Raw genomic sequence first — 10,964 nt, 5'->3', positions numbered from 1 at the left:
TTGCTTGCAGCCTCTCCTCCAAGGGGTCTGGAAGCTAACCTCAGCACTGTGGTATTACCTGCAGCTGTCTAAAGTAGCCTCATTAAGGCTGCGACGAGGTGATTCATCCAGAAAATTAACAACCTTCTATCCGTGAGTCACACCCTAATCTCACTCTCTTACCTCGATCCTACCAAGCAGCAGGGTTGGGTCGTCTGGTCCAGAGAAACTCACATTATGGCCGCTCACCTCTTAATTTAGCGTTGCAATTGTTATCTGTTCTGGTAATCTTTAGGGCCCTGGAAACGGGCACAAGGGTGTTGTCACTCACTGGCTAGGGAACCTTTTAAAACCTCCTATTTATGTGATGTTAAAGTTGAACCAAGCTTTACCATGTTTTTGTTCAATAAGGATGAAATAATAGTCCAGATTTATACGTTTTGCTTCGCTTTAATCAATAATTCTCGCAGGGGTACAGCATCAAGCACAATTTTATAATGATTAAATTTCATGATTACATAGGATACACTTTCTTCACTAAGTAAGGCGGTGAATTCTTCCTGATGACTTCTGATCCCCAAGAGCCCTTGGGGATTTTGTGAACGCTACCTTCCCTCAGACCTTTCACACATCAAGCCAAAAGATGTTCTCTCTCAACTCTCTCATTATCCAGAAACACCTCCGAGCAAAACTCACTAGTACCCAGTTTAATACTCTTAAATTTATCCTGTATGCTATGTTTCTAATCTGATGAATTAATTTATTTAGAGCAGATGATGGGGAAGTCCGCTTACCATGATTCTGAGGTGACCCTCAGAGAATCTCTGTGATGATAAGAGGCATATTTCCAGTCGCCCAGGTGGGGAGTACAGGCCAACCCCTAAGCAAATGCAGCTATCCCAAATTGAAATGATCAGAGCTTTGGACGGCCCAGGTCAAGCTATTGTTAGAAGTATGAAGATCCTCCAGTCTTGTTATTGACAAGTGAAGACTTAATTCCAATCCTGTTTCAGCGAGAAGAGAAGTAAATCCCAGCCTCGTCTCAAACTGGTAAAATCCAACTCCCTTTTTGGGCTCCTCTGATCCTCCAAGCTGCTTCTGCTTGTAGTTTCTTCTGCTCAACTCTTCGACTCAGCTTTGACCAAGTTTCATCAGTTCAATCTCTATTTAAAGACCCCTTTATCCTCCTCATCTTAAGGAGGGGTTAGAGGCTCTTCTTGGAACATTACATCATCCTTTTTCCAGTATGTGACTGTTGTTTTTCTGTCTTAATCGGTCCTAACCGGTCTCCTGGGTACTTTCCACAAAGTTGTTTTTTGCTTTGTTTAGGTACTTTCCAGAACTTGTTATTCACATATGTTCCCTGTTTTTACTCTGGGTACTTTCCACAATGTTGTTTTTGCTCTGATTAGGTACTTTCCAGAACTTGTTTTTCACTTATGTTTCCTGTTTTTGCTCAGAAGTGCGTCACCACAAGATGAGTCGAGATGAACTTACACAACCTTTTGTTCTTATGCTCACTACACAAGGGTTATATATTAACCATCATTTCTAGTTTGTACTTTGAGCTTTCATGGAGCTTTCTGTTCTTTGCAGCCTTCTACTTAAGAAATGTACAGGCTTGTTTTTGATACATCAGGTCTAGATCTGCTGTCAACACTTGCCAATAACAAACAAATCACACAATCATACAATCGGTTATACAATTCTTATAAATCATTACATATCATTACTTGATTACTTGTTGATTATTGGTAAAATACTTTTGATTACACATTTTTTATATTTAGCTTGATTTAAAGCAGAAGTTCAGTCCTTTGCTCTCAGCTTGTGGAGGAGAATGGATCAGCCTTCACCTTCATTAAAGCTGGTTGTCTGTTACTTCATCATTTGGACGCCAGGTTTATCGACACCCCCTTCTTGAAGTCAGATCATTCTCCTTTTCAGCGCCAGGTCTGCTGTATCCTAGCACTGTTCTCCCTCCCAGGAGTCAACCACTATCATGTTGTCCAGGTCGGTGTTTGGCGTGAACTGTCCTGCCTGATCGCCCATTCGCTTCTTGGGCCCCCGGGCTTGTTGGGCCTCGTCAGTGGTTTGACCAGGCAGGTTGACCCCAGGTAGGTCAGCCGATCTGTCAGACTGAATGGTCGGTGGTTCTTCGATTAGCGGTGAATCCACAGGGGTAATAGGTTCTACGACCATTTTCCCCTTGGTTGATGGGATTTTTGCAATTAGACTGGGCATTTCACAGAGCAGATTCAGCTTCAGGGGGACAACCGTCAATACTTCAGATTCACCTATTTCTGATAGGGGGAGCCCGTCTGGTGTTAAGGTCGGGGGCTCAGAATCTGCTGGGCTGGTAAGGTCAGTGAGAACGGTGCCATTGGTACTCAAGGGTCCAGACTGGCTCGCCTCACTACCTAGGTACCTACTAAAGTCTTCTAGGTAGGTATCCAAGAAATTTGGAGTACCGCATTCTAATGGGAGTTTGGGTGACCTTCGGGTCATCTCCACTTCCATGGGCTCGGTCTCGTACTGGGACTGTGCTGATAAAGGGTTGGGCGGGTCAGTGGTCGGTTCCTGGGGCTGGCTGGCCATCACGGTTGGGGTCATAAAGATATTATCACTGGCGCTTCTACTCTCTTTCAAGGCTACAATGGGTACGGAGACTACCGGAGGGGTAGTTGTCAATCCTGCTGTTAAAGTGGCTGAAATTGATGAGGACATGGGTTCTTGTATGAACTTAAAAGATAGGCCGTGGACTAAAGGTAACCCTGTAGCTAAATGATAGGCTACAAGCCTAGTAACTTTGTTGGTGTTTTCCCAGAGCTTTACTATCACTGGGTAATATGTGGCTCGTGGGGGGATGGCTGCTGTAGGTATGTAGGGGTTAGAGCCCTTGGCTGATGTCCAGATGATCTTGCAGGTGCTCTCCGTCTCCCAGCACTTTTCTACAGACACTTGAGGGAGACTTCCGGGCTCCTCTGAGACTAGAATGCCATGCACCTCTGTCGCGATTACTACCTTAGAGTGACATCCCTGGCACCACCAGGTTGGACCCACTGCCCATAGGAAACGGGTCTTCTCCAGCCCTAGAAGGCAATAACAGCAGACCGTGAAAGGTTCTGCCACTGTCAAGTAGTTGGGGTGCTGTACCTGCATGGTGACTGTTGTGACTTTGGTCTAAAACCTCTTCCCTTTATTACTTTTTAGAGTAAGGTTTTCTTGAACTGATAAAGGGTTATTTTACCCTGTCGTCTTGTGATCCCACAATAGGTGTGGGTAATGAATTTCTCCCACTCTTCCAATTGGTTTATTTGTTGGGTTGTTATCACTGTTTTCCAATCACAGTACCCAGGTAGCATCAACCCTGAGGTGTTGGAGATTCCGTATTCCCTATATGTAACTCTAATGGATCTTTCCTGCCCTCTAGTTTCTGTTATCTTGATCTTGCATACGTCACCACAAGGTGTTTCTTTAATCCTCTTGATCTGCTGATAATCGTAAGCTTCCTCTTCGCAGTGGCAGAGTATGATCTCTCCGGTTTTTGTTGTTACTACGATTTTGTCCGCGACTGTGAAAGCGAACGCCCAGTTGCTGTAGACTGTCGCTGCGATCATGATGTAGAACAGCGTCTGCATTCTGCTCCTTATGCCTTCTAAAAAGAGAATACATGTAATATAACGTGGCAAGGCAGTAATAATGAAATCAAGGTCTGTTTTACTCTCGGTCCTCATCATGTTTTCGAAACACTCAACTTCGTATTGCTGGGCCTATACAGGCCGTCAGCTATCCATTGAGCCTTTCCCAAACCGATGATACCTCGAGTTTACAGGATTCAAAAGTAAAATTAAACACAAAAAGAGAAAAAAATAAACATTTTAACACTAAATCAATCAATCAGAATTAATAAAAAATAGCATGAGTGGGGAGGGGTAAAGCTGTTGTTGGTTACTTGATTATGCTTGTTCCTTCATCTTTGGATTGGCATTTCTTTTCACCCTCCTGAGATTCTGCGGCCTTCGCTGCCCTCCGGTGCAGGGGGAGCTGGATCAGGTCTCGGCTTAAAGATAGCGGCATAGGTCATCATCCATACCACTATAGGCATTGTGGTGCAGAGGCTGGCCCAATAGGCCACTGCACATATTCCCCAGACCAGACTCCATCCAATTAAGACGGCTAATTTTTTGATCCATTTACGTCTGTTCTGTGGTTGCAGGGATACTATCTGATATAGCATATTTGCCAACACTGTGACGGCTACCGTCCCTTTGATTATAGTTGCTACTATTCTCCCGGCGGTACATCCGCAGCTTGTGACTGGTATTGGCACAGGAGTAAGTGCTGCCGCACACTCAAGGCTTATCACTATGGAATCTTCTATCAGCCATGCTGAAATTATGATCTTTTGCAGATAGGTGAGTTTAATTCTTCCTAACAGATAGGTGACAAAGAAATGAGGTGATATCTCAGGTCTTCTGAGTATCACGTGCGATACGATCACTCTAGCGTACGTCTGGACTGCTACCGGAAATCTTATCAATCGTTCCTTACTCCAGTCTCCTGTGTGGCAGTAGCACATCCATGCAACCATCGTTAAAAAGTATTCTATATTGCTCCCATTAAAATAGGCTGGACATTCTGACCAAATGGTAAGATTGGGGGTTACAGTAACTTCTGTCTCCCAATCCATAATACTCACCTCGGTTGTTAGGGTACAAGACTTGCAGTCGTCTTGGTTGTCCATAAGAATTATGAATTGCTTCTGTCCTGATCCTCGCTCTTTGCTGCCCCCGGGGTAAGAGTGAAGCCGCTTCCCTGTCTGTCTAATTTAAAGCTTAGCCGCACCCTGCTCTGGTGGGGGTGGCCTATTGCCCCTCCTCCATGGGCGGCACCCAGCTCTGAGGCATTCCTGCAAGAATACACATCCTAATAAGGCAACAGCTATCACTCCGACCAGGCTTAACAAATAAGGCCATATTTTAAGGAAGATACTAACTATCCACCCTTCAACAGTTTCTCCACCTTCTCTGATCACTTCTCCTACGCCTTTCACTACGTCCGTGACTTTTCGGTCTACTGTATAACTAACGGTCTCATACCATGCGCAAGTGTGTTCATCTTCATGTGCGCCACATTTTTTCCAGCTTTCCTCTGGATATTGGCATGTGAGATTCGAGTAGATTTTATTTGGGCCTACCCACTCATAGCCATTTATCTCATCGCCTAAACATAAGCTGCATCTTACTGCATGGCCTTCAACCAAAGCTATCATTGAATCTGAGACAAAGGGAACTATTACTCCTTGAATTTGTTTCCTGGTGTGAAGCTGATGTCCTAATATCTTATCTGCGCAGGTGCCCTCGGGCACTGATCTTTTCTACTTGCCGTTATATTTTTTCCAGACTACCTTAGCTGCGTGCATGGTATTCAGTCCCATAATAACTCTCACAGTAGCTTTTCCATCCTGGTATCGTACCACAAGGCCTTCGGGCTAATTTAATGACACATTGTGTTTTTGTCGTATTACAAGTCATGTGCCATGGTCTAGGACTAACATACCTATCTGGTCTATACAGGGCACTTGCCCATATGTCTTGCTCTTTAGAATAGACCGTAGCCAAATACTGATACTTAATCCAGTAGTTATTGGAAAGTTGCAAACACAGGGCTGCCCATTCTCTAATTTCTTCTTCCTGAAACCCCCACCATGTTCTAGAGTCATCTCGGTGATGATATTCATGTCAAGCTTGGAGCAAGATTTTAACCGTTTTTTGTCTATGTAATTCTGTGCAGTCATATCGCCAAGTGGACATGACAGCGACCTCTGTCTCCCATAATCTACATCTGGGCGACGCCCCATTACTCTCCCACACTGAGTTGTTAAGGCTAAGAAAAATTTGTTCAGCCACACATCTATTTTGTCAAAATCACCCTTAGGTGCACTGAGAAGCTCATCTGGTTTTGGTAGTTTTTGTACATACATGTCCATATAATACGGTCCCATGAGCCTTAATCCAATTAACGGTCGACAGCTCCAATCGCAGTGCCACTTGGGAGGTTCATTCTGAGGTTGTATCCAATTACATCTTGTTGTTCGTTCAATTCGATCATGCAAAACTGCTATCCAGATGATCCTTCCATCCGGCAGTATCATTAGATTCGTGACGACCCAATTGGGTCCGTCAGGTTCTGGTTCAGTGGAATGGTTAGCTACGGTTAGGTTCTCGGCCATTAAAGCCGAGCTCCATCCTGCGGTGACTTTCAGCCTGTTCATCCAGGCCTGGTGACCTGCTCTCTTTACTTTTTTCCAGGCGGCCGTTTGGTTCTGGTTGCTCTTTGTCGGGTTCCATGGCAGGAAAATATTCTTTGCGGTGACATTCCAACAGGTCATGTTTGCATATTTTGATCTTCCATGGACAACTGTCATATGTGTCAGGCTCCAGGGTCTGACTCCGGCTAGGTATAAGATAACCAACAACATTGCTAAGCCTATTAACACTACGAATACCCACAGCAGGGTTCGTAGGCAGGTTGCTTTATTCAAAATCGTAATCCTTAGATGGTCCTTAGGTCGGTTCGGTGTCACTTCATCATCGCTTTCATCGCTGCTTGAATCATCACTGTTGGAGTTTCTGTTTCTCAGTTGAATCATTCTCAGAGGGGTTTTTGCTCCTTCTGGTTCCACATCTCTGCCTTGAGTGCCTGTGGGCTGTTGACACTCATCCTTTAAGGAGCTCCCTGTATAGGGGAGAAGGGTGTGGCAGTCCTGGTTGTAGTCCTTTCCACACCCATTTCCATTGCGTTACTAGCCATTCTTTGAGTTTGCGTTGGGGTTGATATTGAAATGTGATAGGGCCATGTTTCATGTCCATCTGGAAGGTTGGTACGGCCGCGTCTGCTAATGTCTCTATTTGCGTTATCAGGGGATTTTCTTCGTATAGGACGTGCACTGCATAACCCCGTCCTGTCCAAGGCCAGTGCGTGTGATCTGGTTTGGTTATCCGATGCCTTTCAATTCTTATAGGCAGGTTTTGATTTTCGATCACGTACCGTTTTGGGTTTCTCATTCTTCTTGTGATAGCTTCCACCATTTGCGGGCTTGTGCTCCAAATTATTATTCCTCGTATCGAGATTTCGAAAAATCAGCTCTGGTATGGCTCGTGGTAATTAGGTCCCCATCTGAGCTTTATTTCCTTTCCCCATAGGGTTAGGTAGACTACGTTAAATATCCATGGGGACGTTGGTGGGCAAGGTTGGAGTTGGGGTTTGTATCCAGGGAGATCTACTTGCTTTGAATGTTGTTCCTTTTGGGGTTCCTCCAGGTGAGGTCTTCTCTTGTACTGGCGATTGGAGTAGAAATAGTTTCTTGTGTGGTTGTTCCATTTGGAGAAGTCAAATTCCGGTTTGTCGAGCCATATTATGCCATCTGTAGTCTTTAAGGCTGGTATTGTTGAGCCAGTTTGTTTACATTGGATCAGTACGTTGGTTACTCCAGCACTAAGGGGTTTTGTGTCTATAATATCGTCCTTGCTTACAGAGCTCCTGGTGTGGGTGCAATCAGACATGCTCGCGTAGGGTATCTTGTCTTCGGGTAGGCCAGGTACGTGAGCTGCTTGGATCCAGATTCTCTAGGGGTCTCTGTTTGTTACACGTCCTTTATAAAGTTCTACGCTGAGCAGTGAGGGGTGGTGCAAGTCTGGTCGTAATCCTCGTCACACCCACTTCCATTGTCTGACCGACCATTCGGAAGGTTCTCCTAGGGGTCCCTCCATTGGCTCAAGCTGATCACCGAGATAGTTAATCATCTCGTCCCAGTCACCGTATCTTTCCAATGCTTCTCCCATCACTCGCCCTACCAGCTCCTCCCTTGCGGCCCTATGTTGGTCATAGACGTCTCCCATTTCCGTCAGCGCTGTTGTTAGGCTGATCAGCGGGTGTCCTCTGTAAGATACTTTTATTCTGTTTGCCGCTCGTACGGGATGTGAATTCCACTTGTTGAGGGGGGTTAGGACTCGGTCATACAACATTTTTAGGGGTAACCGAGTGTTTTCAATCACCACTCGTTCTGGTTCTGCTATTCTCTTGTTGATTTTGGTTCTCAGTGTTGGGCTTGTGGCCCAGATTATTAGTCCTCCCAGAGAGATCTCACAGTACTCTGTTTGGTGAGGTTCTTCATAGTTTGGGCCCCATTTGAGTGTAACTAGCTTATTCTTTATTTCCAACTGGACCATATTAAAGATCCATGGTGTTCCCATCGGGCTAGGGTTATATGGGAATTTTAAGTTATCACTCAACAGGGTTAGGCCAGAAATTCTGTGGCTAGCTTTAGTGAGGTCTGCTTCTCTAAATGTTTGCAGATGTGAATTATAATAATTTCTTGTTTTCGCTAGGAAATTTGAAAAGTCCTTTTTTGGTCTGTCCAATTCCACCACTTGGCCTCTTACAAGCAGGGCCGGCTTACATATTTCAGTTCCGGGTGCTTGAAACAACAAATTCTGTACTTCTTCTTCACTTGTATGGTCACTCTGAATATCTAGGGTGTTAACTTTATACTTCCACATTGGTAAGGCTGCTATTGCCCTAGTTTTAACGTGACATGTTTCAATAGGCATGACTTGCTTTACGTGCCCTATTCTCTTCCAGAAGTGATTTGGGCTTTTTATTGTTTTTCTCAGAGGTTCTTTACCTTTTTTTTTTCTGCGATGACTCCCAGCGATGAGTCCAGTGACCCCTTGTTTAGTTCCTACTTGCGTGCTTTCTTGTTCGCGTGCTTCCATTTTCCTTGGAATGCTTTCTTGGCCCAACTCTTCAGTCCTTGTTTTTTCTCAGTTTTGTTCGGTACAGGCTCCTCCGAGCAGTTTTTCTATTCCTCAATCGGGTGGGCTGTGGCTCCCACCGAGTACATTCCTTGGTATCTGTATTCCTCAATCGGGTGGACTGTGGCTCCCACCGAGTACATTCCTTGGAATGGTGCAATGACCATCTGCACGGAAATTTTAATCCTCTGGGTGGAGTCGGGCCTTGTGGGCGTTCCTGCCCTCTGTGCAGCAGTTCTGGGGATCTGAAGTGCTCCGTTCCTTTCCCAAGCTTCAGGGGTTACTAAGTATTCGGCTGTTTTCTGCATGGGTTTAGCCTCGTGCTTGGCCCATCCATCCAGACTAGTGGTATAATAATATAAGTTGTTATGTCTGGTTCCGGTCTCTCGAGGGATGTCTGGCAGGGGCACTAGGGGGATTTCCTGGTTCATGATTACTTCCGCAATTAGCTGAGCCCACGTCATCAACTCCCAGGGCCCTGTCCAGCCTCCCTGTCGAGCCTCACCGGTTTCTTCGTCAGGTAACATGCTTGTTTCTTCTTTGCTCCCTGCGCCTGATTGGTTTCGATGTACTCTGAAAACTAAGGGAAACTGCTGAGTACCGAGGGGGGCATTCCTTTTTTTACCCCTCGAAGGATCATAGGGCCAGGCTTGTTACACAGCCTGCTCGAGCAAGTCTCTGGGATTCCAATTTTTCCTGTGCTGCTGCTTCTCCTTTCTTTCTTTTAATTCTCCTAGTTCTGGGTATAGAGGTGGGGCCGAAGGTGTTACCTCTAGAGAGCTGTAGATGAGTTCTTGGTCATACTGTTGTTCCGTTAGGGATCCCTCTAAGATCTTGGTGTCCTCCTCATCAAGCTGAGCTTTGAAGGATTTGAGGGGACTGTGATACCTCCTTACTTGCCAGCCCATTGCTCTCTCAGAGTGCAGTAGTTGGCCTTCCTCCATCTGTGTGTCACAGGCTGAACAGTACTTTACTTCGGTTCCATCCCACTCGCATGCACAGTCTTTTGGGCCTTTTCCGCTTTTATCCCATTGTGTGATGATAGTTGCTCGAGGTAATGTGGTAATCCTGCATTCTCCACAAATGAATGCATCCATCACCTTTACGGGTTTTAGTTGCAGCTGTCATGCGTCCATCTTATTTGTTTTAGGCTTGATGGGTTTCTTCTTCCCTGGTCCTTCCCAAAGAAGAGGCAATCCACTTGGTTTCAGGCAGAGCGTACAGTTGTTCTCCAGCAAGCTCCACTTGAAGGTTTCTCCTTCCTTTGACAGGTATCCTTTTTTCGCATACTCCAATGTGCTCAAGGCCCTACCCGTCCAAAGCCCTGAAACTGTTCTTTTTAGTATCACTCCCCCGCATATAGTGGCCATTCTAATATAGGGGAGCATGGTGCTTGGTTCTATGGCCATACTCTGGTTTCTGGTTTCAACTAGCTAGGAATTGGCTTCAGTTGCTCTATTCCTTGGATCCCTTTCTTCACTAGCTCAACTGTGTTTTTGTCTAACACTTTTCTTACTTTGTCTGTGGCGTTATATTTGGGCTTCACTGCAACTGCTGATGGGTGATCCTGTGCTCTGACCCACACCTTCTGTCCCACTCTGAATGGGGCCTCAGAGTCTGACTGTTCCTCTTTATCCCCAGAGCTCCGCCCAACTTCAGGCATGCTAAACCGTCGTTGGTTGAGCTCTTCTGAGGGGGAGGGTCTACTAGCTCGTCTCCTGTCATTCAAGGCTTGGCCTATTTCCATAGTTTTAGTATTCCATTCTTTGGTGTTAGCATTTTTAGCTATCCAATTTTTGACTAAACCTATGGTTCTTTCTGCTACTCCATTGGCTTGAGGTGTGTAAGGAGGCGAATAAACACGCACCACTCCAAAAGTCTGACACCAGTGATCTACCTGTGCATTGCGGAAATGTGTCCCATTATCGGTTCTCAACTCTTTTGGAACTCCTAACAACCCACAGACTTGCTCCAGCATACTAACAACACTGTTGCCATTAGCTTTTCTGGCTGGTTTCAACACCACGTACCCTGACATCGAGTCTACCAGAACTAGAAGGTATTTCTCTCCCTTCTTGCCTGTAACTCCCATAGGCCCAGCTACATCCATGCATACTGAGCCCCATGGTGTGGTACTTTTGATGGTCTGTCCATCCACTCGATGCC

This window comes from Nematolebias whitei, chromosome 20, assembly GCF_014905685.2.
Source record: "Nematolebias whitei isolate Nwh7 chromosome 20, NemWhi1, whole genome shotgun sequence".
In the NCBI taxonomy this organism is placed as follows: Eukaryota; Metazoa; Chordata; class Actinopteri; order Cyprinodontiformes; family Rivulidae; genus Nematolebias; species Nematolebias whitei.
Note: the sequence above shows the minus strand (reverse complement) of the source record.